A 14,890-nucleotide genomic window follows, 5' to 3' on the forward strand; every position below is an offset into this window, starting at 1 on the left:
CAGGTGACTGCTCACTTGCATAAATATGAGCAACCACAAACTAGTGCACAGGACTAAACAAAACCTTGCCAGTATATATAGGTCAGCAAGCAACATGGAGGATAAGAGTTCAATCCAATTAAACTTTGCTCTTCTTTAAGATTTCCTAAAATATCTCATGACTACAAACTGGAAATACAAGCATGCATGAAATAGTAATGGCAAAATATTATACATCACACATACTTGCTATGGATAAAATAACTTCTAAAAATAGTATAATCAGCAATATGGGAAGCTAATAAACTGATATGGAAAGCTTATAAACTGATAACATTTTATCAGTTTGTCCTGATTGAAAAGAGGAATAGAAATAGAAAACCATGGACATGAAGAAAATGAACAAATGCTCTGAAGAGATCCTGCAGAAACTGGGTTACGAAAGGAGTTGTCATGTGAACTACTTTGCCTGCTCTCGTCAAAGTGAATTGGCCACTGGTGCCAACTACTAGAAACTCATTTCAAAAGACTGCTTATTCTTTCCCTCTCTAGTCATACTACAGTACAGGTAAATTAAAAATGCTGAAATAGCTATACAAGAACAAAATGTTTCAATGTTTTTAAACAATTCTGGAGAAATGTGGAGTTAATTTAAAGTTGAACATGTGCACTAGAATTAGGTATGAACATCTTTTGTAGGCAAGTATCTCAATACTGAAGAAGTCTTACCCTTCTAGACTGACATTTTTCTTTCATCTGAGCTTGAACTGCCTGAAATTTGGATACCAGAGACAAATGAGGTGTGTATTTGCATGCGCGCACGCGTGCACGCGCGCACACACACCTTCCATATTTGCAGCTTTGACTTTTGCAGATTTGATTATTTGCAGTTTTGGTTAGTATGTTCTCTCTAGAAATCTCTAGGTCCTTCAGAGCAACTCTGCCAGAAGTCGACCATAGAGTTGCGTTGGAAAACCTAGAAGCTCCTAGAGAAAACACTTTTCTAAGCATTTGTAGGTCCTCCAGAATGATTCTATGATCAACTTTTGGCAGATGGTGACCACAGAGTTGCACTGGAGGACCTGCAGATTCCTAGAAAAGTGTTCTCCCAGCTAAAAAGAAAAGTGTTTTTTTATTCGCGGTTTTGCCACATTGATGGGTTCCTTCACTCCCAATCCCAGTAAATATGGTGGACCACTGTACTTTCAAAATGTTAATGCAGAAATACATACATGTAGAATTAAACTGAGTGTGCATACGTTTCTTCCCCCCTCCCATTCAATTTATATACTAATGCCATGCTTTGCTTTATACAATATCATGTTTGCATGTTTAATTTTTAAAGACACCATAGATTCAGTGTGGCACAATATGAGGACTGTATTATAAATTCTTCCCATCACATGTTCAAATTTACCAGTATCATAACAGTCTAAGCTGGCAAAGATCTATAGGTACTGGGTGGCAGGGATGTGCTTTTATAAGTATACCAGATTTATATTCCAAACTAGACCACTTTAAAGTTCAGTGGAATCAACTCTGAAAAGTTGAAAGTCCTACATACCTTTAACTGAGAATAATTTGTTTTGAACCAAGTGAGACTTACTTTCGAGTAAACATGCCCAAGGATCTCTTCACCCACCAACATGACTTAGGTGATATGAAGAGTCGACAGCTACAAAAATACTTGTTTGTTAACATATCATTACTTCTTTTTTAGATTCTGAGTTGTATAATGAATAGTAGTGACAGCATTATGTATTTCCCTCATATCTGAACACTGAAAATTCAAGATTGCTGTGAAAGACAAACTGAACTAAAGAAAACCATCCCCCAATAGAATCTTTAACAAGTTCGGGTTAAGAATACAGCTTTACCATTATGAATGAGATAGTTTTGTTTAGCAGCAGCAACAACAAATTATTTCTTACCCACCTCTCCCCAAGTCTCAAGGAGGGGTACAGCATATATTAATACATAATATAAAACCATTTTAACACATTATGCTAAAACACATAAACCTAGGACATATTAAAATACTACAGACCCCCAAATCAGATGGAGGAATTGGATGACGCCTTTTCAGAACAGATGACTACACACTCAGAAAGGAGAAATGTAGTAGTGATGGGTGACTTCAACTATCCTGATATTTGCTGGAATTCAAACTCAGCCAAATCCTCAAGGTCTAGCAAATTCCTCACTTGCCTTGAAGACAATTTCATTGTCCAAAAGGTGGAAGAAGCAACAAGGGGGTCAGCTATTTTAGATCTGATCTTAACCAACAAGGATACTTGGTTAATGGGGTGCAAGTGGTGGGATCATTAGGTGAAAGTGACCATGTTCTCCTGGAGTTTGTTATACAATGGAAAGGAGAAGCCAGACATAGTCAGACATGCATTCTAGACTTTAGGAGAGAGGATTTCAGTAAACTTAGAGAAGTATTGAGGCTTCTATAGACAATTGCCCCCCAAAGGCCCTGGTGGCAATTGGCAGCAGGACTGGGCTAGGGCCGGTCCCAAGGCCTCGCCGGGCTGCATCCGGCCCGCGGGCTGCAGGTTGCCTACCCCTGGTCTAGATCAAGAGAAGTAATAGTGCCACTGTATTCTGCTTTGGTCAGGCCGCACCTGGAATATTGTGTCCAGTTCTGGGCACCACAATTCAAAAAGGACATTGAGAGGGTGACTAAAGGAGGGTGACTAAAATGGTGAAGGGTCTGGAAACCATGTCCTATGAGGAACGACTTAGGGAGCTGGGGATGTTTAGCCTGGAGAAAAGAAGGTTAAGAGGTGATATGATAGCCCTGTTTAAATATTTGAAGAGATGTCACGTTGAGGAGGGAGCAAGCTTGTTTTCTGCTGCTCCAGAGAACAGGACCCGGAACAATGGATGCAAGCTCCAGGAAAAGATTCCACCCCAACATTAGGAGGAACTTCCTGACAGTAAGGGCTGTTCGACAGTGGAACACACTCCCTCAGAGCGTAGTGGAGTCTCCTTCCTTAGAGGTCTTTAAACAGAGGCTGGATGGCCATCTGTCGGGGATGCTTTGACTGAGATTTCCTGCATGGCAGGGGGTTGGACTGGATGGCCCTTGTGGTCTCTTCCAACTCTACGATTCTATGATTCTATGAAAATCATCCAACATAAAATTAAAAATACACTAATTTAAAATTCATAATTTAACAACAAATGGTTGTTGTTGCTGTTGGTATTATTATTATTATTATTATTACTCTCTGATCTTTTTTCCAATTTGGGACTCAAACTGGCTTACAACCAATTAAAAAACATATAGTTAAAAATAAGCTATTTATAAATGAAATATGTATACATCTATTTTTATATATTTGTTTTCTTGTTGGTTTGTGTCTTTGTTACTCTTTGCCATCACCTACGACTCCTCGAATGCTTTCATCAGCGTTGTTTACACACAATTCTAAATATACACTGGACTGACTATGTGACAAATGTTGCTGTCCTTGAGCAAGCAGGGATCACCAGCATTGAGGCAATGCTATTGAGAACGCAGCTGTGCTGGGCAGGACACATTTCTAGGATGAAGGACCATTGCCTCCCAAAAATAGTATTCTATGGTGAACTCGCCACGGGTCAGCGTAAGAGGGGTGCCCCAAAGAAGAGATACAAGGACTCCCTGAAACAACATCTCAGGCTCAGCCAAATTGATCACCAACAATGGTCCACCCTGGCTTCGCATCGGGAGGCATGGAGACGCACTATCCACGATGCTGCAGCCTTTTTCGAAAGCTCACGGTGAACGAGTCTCGAAGAGAAACGACAACGCAGAAAGAACCACAACCTGGAAACATCACCCAAGGAGACTTTCTGCTGTGCCTTCTGCAACCGGAGTTGTTTATCTCGGATTGGCCTTTTTAGTCATCAACCCGCTTGTAGAAAGCGCGGGATGAGTCCTTCCTGAATCTTCATTTGCGAAATAAAGCCAGAGAAAGAGAGAGACTCTTTGTTCACTGTTTTGTATGTATATGTATTCCAATATATGTATATTTTTATATGTTCAAGTTAATTAAAAAAATTTAAAAATCCAAAAGAAACAAAAGTTAAAATGAGATTAAACAATTAAAAAATTAAAATCAGATTAAAACATGTATTATTAAATATGCACACACAGTCCAGCACAACAATTAGCAAGATCCAGAACACTGCTTTCATGGGATAGGCCTTATATATTCCATCATCAAATGTCTGTCTAAACAGAGAAGTCATGTCTGTGAAAACAAAATAGGGAGGATGTCAGTCTTGTGAAGGGAGTTCCAGTGCCCAAGGGCAGCCACTGAAAAAGCCCTCTTTTTCTTTATTTTTTTAAAGAAAAGCATATAATTTCCTGTTCTCTGTTCAGTACATTTCAAAATACACTTTCTGTTTCCTATATACTTTTTTGTATACAGTTCTTGTATATTGCAAATAATATTTTCTACTATTTGTAATGGGCTTTCATTACAACTAATACACTACATTCCCCAAAGATAACATTTATGGGTACAGCATAAGCCTAGGGCCCCCTATGGGGTGAACATAGGTACCATGGCACCCAAAGACCCCATCCTGAGTGTCTCTCAAGACTCTCTCTGCCCACCTACTTTCTTATTGATTTAAACAAAACTCTGGTGGTCAGACATGCTGCAAAGTGAGTTGGAAGCTTCCAGTCCATCTTTACTTCCCCAGAAAATTTCCTCTTGCACTAACATAAGTGATTAAGACAGGAGGAGGTCTCCTTTTTGCAATGTGCTTTTGTCACCTGCTTAAAGCCTTAAAGAAAAAAAATGCCTAGCACCATGAACTTGGAAAAACTAGCAGGAACTGGGAAGTTCCAGGTCCAAGATTAGAAGTAGAAAGAGGAAGGTGTGTCTTCATGCATGCTTACATGCAAGGGGAGAGAGAGAGAGAGAGAGAGAGAGAGAGAGAGAGAGAGAGAATATACTGTATGTATGCTTGTGATGAAGTGAATGTGCATCAAAAAGGTTCTTAGTGGATATATGATTAGTGATCTGAAGTAAAAAAGGGACATGTTCATGTGGAGATGATTCAGGATGAGCAAAGTTTTCAAAGAGACAGACATGTTAGTCTGTTTCAGTGTAAAATAGAAAGGAGCAGGAGGAGAAATGAAGAAATAAATTAGCATCTTTGAGACCAAAATATTTATTTTAGCATGTACTTTTGTGGATGGTTATCAACTGATTTTTCAGATGAATGATTGAAGTTGGATGTACAGTCCCAAGATCAGAAAAGGTGTGCATGGAGACTGTGATTTGGATGGGGGGTGGTGGAAGCAAGGGGTGGGGGAGAGAAATGTTTACTTTCTGTGAAATGGGTTTCTGTTGGAGATGACAATTGTGGGTGCAAAGGAATATTATGATATATTGTGACTCAGAACCCACTCCTGCCATATAAACAACTTTGGGATGGAGAAAGTTATATCAACTCCAGAATTAAATTCTTCCCTGACCTACTAGATTGTATAGTCGGCCCTCCATACCCACTGATTCTTAATCCATGGATTTTACAATCCACAGCTTCAAAATATTCAAAAAAATATTAATTCCAAAAAGTAAACCTTAATGTTTTTATTTAATATAAGGGACACCATTTCAATTATATTAAATGGTATTTGAGGAACCATGGATGTTGGTACCCCAACAAACACCAAGGACCCACTGTATTGTGCTAGCAGTTTCTAGCATTACATCAAATATCCCATCAGAATATCTTTGGTGGAATATTTTCTTGTGGTACTTCCATCAAAAGCTTTAAAGAAAAGGGGAGAAGCCCAACATACAAGTCTAGCACAATCTGATGTCTCGAATCTCTATAAAATTTTCTACATGTTCTAGAACAGCCATTACAGCATTATATACTCAGCAGAATAAACAAATGAATTGTGCCCAGTAAAATCAAGTAGTACATGACAGAAATGTGGATAATAATTTGCCAGTACTGTAGTAACATGACTCCCGGTTCTCTTTTACATTTCTATTTTAGTAATTTCCCATACTTCCAATCCCATTCAGTCATAAAAGATTTCTCTGAACTACCAAACTCTTCAAAAACAAGTGCCAAAGTGAATAAGGAAGGAAATGCATCTAAAGTTATCACTTCTGTAAACAACAAGCAATGGCAAGCAAAACATTCAGGAAGACATGTGAGTCCCAAACCCACAAAGAGGGAAACAACCGCATAAAACATTGTTGTGTAAGATACTACTTACCAGTACAGATAATAGGCTAAAGCCAGGGCAACCAGCGTGGCACAAACTCCAGCTAACAAACATATTCCTGATTGGTTTGCCAACATTTTTCCAATTTGTTTTTGTTTTTTCCAGAACAAGTTAGTAAAGGCGGGAAAATACGCAATAAGAAAACCAGGAAGATGCCAGCCCTTCCTCAAAGAACAAATCAGTCTTGACAAGAAGGAAGGATTAAGATGACAAAAGCACACTGTGGTAAATCTGGAAATGCCGCTGTTACTAAAAGCTGCTTCCTCAGCAACAAGGGAAGAGTTGGTATCCTTACTGTCGCTGCATCTTTGTTAAACCATCCAAGTTTTTAATGCTCCAGTAAAATAAGAAATTAATATAACCAAGGTATATAAGTGAAGAAAATAGTAAATACCTTGCAACAAATGTTACTGTCAGTGTTGACATATCGAGCCCTTGCCCTAATCCAATAATCGCCTTAAGGCAAATTGCCATGCTACGCTTCACAAGAGTGTCTTGCATTCTATGATGTGAGGGAAGGAAGAAGATAGGAAGGTGAACACAGGCCTCAGATATTTCTTTTTAAATAAAGGTAGTTCTACTATATCAAATTTTTCTAGTGTTTCATTCTTTATAAAGTTTCATTTCTTCCAGAATGATGTCATTATACCACATATAAATAATTGATACTGTGAAATATTTACAAAAGCACAAAACAAATACAAAGCTACATACAGAAAAAGGGAGGAATAGGTTTTAAATATCACTAGTTAATATGTTTGTTTTTTGTTTGTTTTTAAAGTCAAACATCACAATTCAATTTGAAGGTGCTGGGCAAGCCACAGTGTATTTAAGCCAAGTGCAGGGGAGGGGATCAATTTATATTATACTAAGGAATTATTCAGTCAGGCTGCCGGTCAACTGATACATATTATTTTTCTAGTGAAATATTCAAATTAATGTCAGATATACCCACCAACGGCATGTAAACTCACTGGGTGACTTTGGCAAAGTACGCCCTCACAGCCTCAGGGGAAGGCAATGGCAAAGCCCCCCTGAAGAAACTGCCAACCCTAAATTTCTCCTTAGGGTTGCCATAAGCCAGAAATGACTTGAACGCACACAACCATTCCATGAAGCTCAAAATATCTTTATGTCAAGTGGCAGCCTATCATTTTAATTACATCATGACATCATCTTGTAGGGAAGACATGAGTAAAGTGTCTGTTCTCCAGCTCAGCAAATCAAAACGTGTGTGCAAACACAAATACATACTGAGACCTAGGGGGGAAAAATTGGACTCCAACTTCCAATCCCAGAATCTTGGGTAATCCAAAAAAAGTAATTTTTAAAGCTATGCATGCAGCTTGATTCTAAATTTTTAGAGCACATATGGTTGCCCTAGTATGATAATTCTGTTTTAGGACAGAATTTTAAATTATACATTGTTGTTTAAGCTTCAATTCTTCAGTTACCTATCTGAGATGAAAGCCCACTGAACTCAACAGGACTTACTTCTGAAGAGGAATGTATAGGGCTGCTTTGCTAATTTTATTTTATTTTTTTACAAAAACATCTCCACCCACATTATATCCAGGTTCTAAGATAAAAGTCAGCACTTCTTAGTCTGTGGAATATCACTCATATACTTGAATGCTCATCTAAATTTAGAATTTAATTACATGTTCCTAACAGCTAAGAGCATAGCTCTTCCCCTGTCCTCTGCATTTGAGAGAGAGGCATGCTGTCAACTGTTATGAAAATATAATCAGAGTGTTAGAGACAGAAAGATCTAGCCAATTTACACTTTAATTTGACTGGTCAATATTTCACTTTCAGGAGGTAAAAAGCCATTATGTGTAATTAGCTGGCCTTTTAAAGAGCTGTTGTTACTGTTGTGTGCCTTCACTTTTGACTTGCAGTAACCTTAAGGTGACTCTATCATGGGGTTTTCTTGACAAGATTTGTTCAGAAGAGGTTTGCCTCTGCCTTTCTTTTTAAGAGCCAAGAGGTTAAAAACTTCAGTTCTGACCAAGGTCACTTCTTCCAGTATCCGTTCACTCATAAATGAGTTCAGCACTCATACTTATTATTTTCTGAGCTGAGATACTGGTCTGGGACAGTACTTGAATAAATTAATCTAATGGAAAACCAGTACATACCATTAGTAAAACTATCAGCTGATTGCCTTGTGGATGAAAAGGAAGTTTTGCTTCCTTACCTCAGTTTCTAGCTCTGGCCAGCTCAAAAATACTATCCTCATTCTATATGAATATAATGTGATCTGGCCACAGATGATTCTTGGGAATTCTGGCTTTTTTGGGGTGGTGGTGACAAATGCCTTAAATTCAGTGAGAAAAGGCTTTGCAAAGTATCCTCTGAAATCCACAGTAAGGTCCCTTATTGCACGTGTGGCCATCCATCTTCTTCACATGCATTCAAATGGCTGCACTTTTGTGGTAGAGGGAGGATGAACAGATTCATGGATAGACAAAAATTTGTGCAGGAAAATAAAAATAATTAACAATCAAAGTGAATGTGTGAAAATGCACACCAATTTGCATAGCAGTCAGCCCTCCATATCCGTTGATTCTTTATCTTTATTCTTTATCTACAGTCATCCATGGCTTGAAAATATATTTAAATATATAAATTACAAAAAGCAAACCTTGATTTTGCCATTTTATATAAGGGACACCATTTTACTTTGCCACTGTATACAATCAGACTTGAGCATCCATGGAATTTGGTATCCATGGGGTAGGGGTCTGGAACCAAACCCCAGTGGATACAAAGAGTCCAATATATTCAAAAATAATATAATATATAGGGGGCATTATTTCACTATGCCATTGTATTTAATGGGACTTGAGCATCATGGAACTCAACTCCAGCAGATACCAGAGGTCCAATGTACACTTAGGTGTAGACTAGCTCATAGCCCAATACTGAAATGACTACAACACACTGGCTCTCACTGAATTTTAATTTTATAAAGAAAAATAATGAGTCACACACACTGCAGTCCTAAAGCCTTCTTTTTTTAAAAAAAAATACTTCTATGCATCATTAAGATCAATGGAACTTAGTTTCAGGTTTTGTCTTTAGGGAAAGAGTGCAGTTAGCCTTGAAATAAGGGTAAGAATTTGAATAATTAATGGGGGTATGTTTTTACATCTCTGGCAAGCCTAAAATTCTAGTATTGAACATGTATATGATTCTTTAATACCAGCCTTTGGATAACAAAAAAGAAAAAAGAATTAAATTAAAAAGGTGCTATTAGTACAGAATGGTTTCCGTACAGTTAAGTACTCAGTCTTTTTGAAATGTCTAAAATAACCAATATTTTACTAATTATTCTGAGTTGACAACTGTTATCTAGAATGTTGTGACTTCCCATTATTAAGGCTAAGTGAAATCTTTCTCCCATCTTGTGTGTCTTTACAAGAAAAAGAAAAATTCAAAGAATAATGAATAGAACTGTGCATATAAACAGTGCAATTATAAATGCATCCAGGAAACTACTTTTCTAATTCATGTATATTGAACCAGGAGCCAATAAGGATAAATTTTCTTCACAGAAGTACATGGTTGCTCCTATGTAAGCAGGCAGTGAATTCACTTCAGGGGTTTTATTTTTTTGGTCAGAAAGTAGCTCACCATGGCACTGGGCCTATTTTGCAGGCATCGTTCAGCACTTTGGATAGCTCCTTTAAAGTGTAAAATAAAACTTGGAGCAGAGTGACTGTCCAAATGCCACATAAACCACCACCTACCCTTAGTATAGGACACATTATATACAGACACATACAGACAGACATAGGGACCAAAATTTGTGATAAGCTCAGATGCAAACACTGTTCTCTGTCTTAGGACAACACTGTCACAAGAACTAGTAACATCAGACACAACATCAAGAGTTAATTCACTGGCTCATCATTCAACGTAATACTGCCAGCTTCTAAAAAGGGCACTGTTGTTGTGTACCTTCAAGTTGTTTCTGACTTACAGTGACCCTAAACCTATCATGGGGTTTTCTTGGCAGGTTTCTTCAAAGGGGGTTTGGCAGTGCCATCCTGTGAGGCTGAGAGAATGTGACTTGCCTAAGGTCACCCCGTGGCTGAGCTGAGATTCAAACCCTGGTCCACAGAGTCATACTCAAACCACTACACCATGCTGGAATACAGGCTATGCAAAAGAATGGATAGATATTGGATTTGACATACATTCACTGGGATTGGGGCACAGGACCCCTGTGAAAGTGTAAAAAGCGCAAATAAAAAAAACACAATTTAATTTAGTTGAGAGAACACCTCTCTAGGAATCTGTAGGTCCTCCAGCCCAACTCTATGGTCAACATCTACCAAATGATAACCACAAACCTGTGTTGCAGGACCTACAGATACCTCAAGAAGTGTTCTCCCTAGAAATCTCTAGGTCCTCCAGCACATAATTACATCCACAAAAGTCAAAGCTGCAAGTGTGGAGGGCTGACAGTATTGAAAAGGTGGTATGGGGATCTTCCAAGAGATTCTGCTTCTTGTGCTAAGGCCACTGTTCTTGAACATCAGTTTGTCCAAGACAGATACACATGAAACCACTGAATTACTGTACAATTCAACGAGAACATCCATTTCTATCACCTGTGGTTTCAACTAGGATAAAAAGATTTTAATCATACAAGGAATTGTCTTATCAATGCCAGGATACCAGAGTCCATTGCAAATGGTGAATGGAATGTTAAACTTTAATTCTCATTTTCTACACTTTCTAAATCCCACTCCTCTCTGATCTTTCTGTTTCAGCTGAACCTTTCTGCATCCAACTGAATGCAACCATCCATCTTGACTTTAGTCCACAAAAGTCTGTGTCAAAATAGTTCCATTAATCTTTAAGATGCCACAAGATTTGTTTGTGCTACAACAGACTTGACACAACTACTCTTTCAGTGTATTCTCCAGAGCTGTGCACATGCCTGCCAAATTGCCTCCAGTTTCCAAATCAAACAATGACCTACATTACATCAGCTCAAATCTGTAAATGGAGCCAAAGGGGTCAGCTCAGATATAGCACAACTAGTAAGTTTTCTGCACTGACATGAGCCTCCATATTTCTATGATCTTGTAGTTTATGGGACTCTGGTGCAGTACACTTTAATATGTTGGAAATCACACAATTGCTGCCCCAGCTTATACACAGAATCCTCTTTCAAGCATTGAATGTACCTGAATGCAGTGTGTGAGCACCCCAACCCCCCCCCCCCATAACTTTATTTACTCGCATACACCTGAGAACTAGTGGGCTGTCTCTTCACAGGTCTGCTAGTGGAGATGAAAAACTTTTCCTATGCCTGTGCTTTCTTAACAGACTTAAATTTTGTATGATTTATAAACACAGATCTAGAAATTTATCCTGTTGCTAAAGAGTTGCACAAAACATATTGTGCCAACAGGAATGAAACTGAAGTCACGATCCATTAAGAAAAAGGTGAATAAAGCTCCCACTTGTAAAGTATTTAAGATCTGCTGTATTGTTTTGCTCAAATAGTGCTCAAGTTGTGGCAGGGTCTAAATACCCTAAAGGCATCTGAGTCCACCTAATCTTGGAAGCAAAGCAGGATCAGCCCTGGTTAGTACTTGGATGGGAGACTGCCAACAAATATCAGGTGCTGTAGGTTTTTAATATTTTCAAGCTGTGAATGGTTGACTCCATGGATGAGGAGTCCATGAATGTGAAGGGCTGAAGGTAACAAGATGGCCCTAGTGTCTCTTTCACCCATGCCAAGTTTCAGGTTTTCTAAATTTTGCCATCTTGGTGCTGTGGTGGAGACAGACATACACACATTCACTGTAATCCTATGGATAAAAGATACTAAATAATCTCAATATTTGAAATAACAGTGGAATAATCATATTCCTCCCCCCACCCCTGCAGGAGTCTCATTCACAGCTGGCTACCAATCTCATGCTTACCATTGTCTCCCTATGCCATTGGAAGCACATGTAAGACATCAAATTACAAGCAGGACAAAGCTGCTATTTGCATAACATAATGTTTATGAGTATGAAACTTTACAGCTAATCCACCAACTAACATGGACACTATATTGGGAATGCCAATAACATTGCCAGGAAATGAATATCAGAAAGATCTACACTTGCAGTTGTGTTTCATATAACTCATTCTTCTGTCAGTATTCATTTGCGCTTATCCCTTGATCCTGAAGGCTGCTTGGAATATAAAGTGGGACACCATAACTTACATGGGATACTGTGACTCACATGATTTTCCTAGGGTCACCAGTGGGTTTCCACAACAATCTCAGACAATCATCCAAATGATTAATGGAAAGGTGATTTCTCAGTAATTAAGGATACTTTTTACACAGGTTCAAAACACACTGCAGAAATAATAAAGTCTGAGGTTGTTTTAACTGTCCTGACTATGTGCTAGGGAATCCTTAGCATAGGAGGAATATGGAGACACACATTCTGGCTTTGGTTTGTCCAGGGGAAGTAACAGGGGAAATCTGAAGAGAAACTGTAACTACTTTTGGCTGAACATAGATAAAAATGCTATCTGAATGCACAGCAATGAATTAAGCTACACACAGGTTCTCTTTAGACCTTTTCTGCCAACATGGGAATGTCAGGAGTGGACAAGTCAGGGAGATTTCCCAGTGTCTCAACAGGAATACAAGTCCACTCATGAGTGGACTTATGGGACAAACAAGTGTAAAGTTCCTAGCAAAAGCTTACCAAATAGGTAGTATTAATAAGTCTCCTAGGATTTAAATACCAGCAAAAAGTATCAAAGGGGAAAATGGGCAAACAAGAAGACAGTTGCTGCATTGATTTACAGTTTTCAGACTTCTACCTGACTTACTCAAATGAAATGAGGACTTCCCCCCCTGCAAAATTTAATACTTTATTTATTAAATTACACAGTGTAACATCAAACAAAAATAGTAAATGAAATGTTTTTAATGCTTATTCATCATAACGCCTTTAGAACCCAGCCCAAGGATACAAAAGATTACGGATGAAATGCCCCACAGCCAACAGAACACATCAATCACATGCCTCCGTTCTTGTACATACACTTTCCAGCTCCAGCGCTGGTTATTCTTAGCATCCAAAGTGTCTGGGCAGATTCTCCCTTCAAAAGCATAGATCTATGCTTTTACAAGAGGCTGGGTGCAGCTGATGAGGCAGACTTGCTTGCCTCCCCCTTTCCCCCCTATTTCACACCTGCTTGGTAAGGGATTCTGGAGGCACATGCTGTTTACCTAAACTGTTATAGACAGGCACACACTGTGACAGTAGAATTAGCTAAAGCAGAACCCCATTCTTTCCTAGCTCAGGCTTTATTGACTTGTTTACCACTGATGTAAGCTACTGTTGTTTCAAAGAATACACTTCTTCACTGGAAAATACACTACGATGTAAAGCAGAAGCACAAAAAGATTTATTTTGGCTGAAGACATGACTTTTCTTAAGAAAGATTTAAAGTATCTTAAAAATTAAATTTAAAACAAAAAGAATATATAGTTGTACACCTGACATTCTAGGGCTAAATCTGACCCTTTGGGGGAGTCTCTTGATCGTCTTTAGATGATTACATCCCCTTTCCCTTGGCACCTAAATTTGGTGGACTCCTGGTCCTTTGTCCCCATTCTGAAAGGATGTACTGTCTGTCCAAAGCCTTAGTTAATGACAGTAAGAATTTTAAGCTAAAATATATGTATTTTTGGTCATCCAAAGTTCAACTCTAGTTTTCTACAAAGTAAATCTTTCTTGCCTCACTAAACACTATCCCACTTACTCTCAGTTTGCAAACAATATAACAGTGAATGGGATTATTCTATACCAGTGATGGTGAACCTTTTAGAGGCCAAGTGCCCAAATTGCAACCCAGACCCCACTTATTTACTGCAAAGTGGCATGTCCCTCTGGCTTTCTAGTAACAAGCTCTGAGTGCCACCCCTGGCACGTGTGCCATAGGTTCGCCATCACTGTTGTATACCATAACAGTGCTTTTAAACAGTTAAATTAAGCCAATTCAGAGTTCAGGTTGCCATTAAATTCAGCTTTAGTTCTACTGTTATAAGGAATGCCCCAGTATTTTACCCTGAAAATCTACATACTAGGTTTGATGTTCAAAAGCTGCTTAGGTTTTCTCTCATTTTACTGGGTCCACTTTTAGTGTATCTAAAAATAGAGGCAGCCTGCCTTAGATCCAAGTTCCATTTAGGCAGCCTTTTGATTACATCAAGCGTTGTTAACAAATTCAAGCTATTATAAATTCCTTGCAGCAGGGGATTTGTTCTACAGTTAGTACCTTGCTCTTTAAACAACATGCAATGCAGCAGAGATCAGGAATGCAAGATTAATTCAAATATTCAAGTCTGAACGCTGACTTGAGTTTTCCTGAACAGTACCTATTTTACCTTTTACTTAAGGAAATAACTTAATATAACTTTGTTGGTAATTGCCCTCAACTTGACCTTGACTCACAGCAACCTGTGGATGTGACTTCTCCAAGACCCCTAGTCCCCCACTGCTCTGATGAGGTCCTGCAGGCTCAGGCCCGTAACCTCTATGACTGAGTCCATCCATCTGGCATGCGGTATTCCTCCCTTTCTGCTGCCTTCTACCTGATGTGGTCAAAATACAACAGGCT

At 38.7% G+C, this 14,890-nt stretch overlaps 1 protein-coding gene across 5 annotated transcripts in view; it reads right to left on the reverse strand.

Annotated features, from left to right (window-relative positions):
* The window catches only part of LOC149319533 (1-acyl-sn-glycerol-3-phosphate acyltransferase gamma), a 130,120-nt gene that overhangs the window by 61,803 nt on the left and 53,427 nt on the right, over window positions 1–14,890 (reverse strand). The window contains exon 1 of one of the 5 annotated variants that reach the window (XM_089511916.1): window positions 6,624–6,642. The exons of 3 other annotated variants lie outside the window; for them this stretch is intronic. The gene's annotated coding sequence lies outside the window, so the exon portion shown is untranslated. Of the gene's footprint in view, window positions 1–6,220; window positions 6,391–6,623; window positions 6,643–14,890 lie in introns of those variants that run through there. One more of the 5 variants, XM_089511914.1, reaches the window with a different exon arrangement.

This window comes from Sceloporus occidentalis, unplaced genomic scaffold (assembly GCF_023333645.1).
Source record: "Sceloporus occidentalis isolate IW3139 unplaced genomic scaffold, rSceOcc1.0.p SCAF_2, whole genome shotgun sequence".
NCBI classification, from domain to species: domain Eukaryota; kingdom Metazoa; phylum Chordata; class Lepidosauria; order Squamata; family Phrynosomatidae; genus Sceloporus; species Sceloporus occidentalis.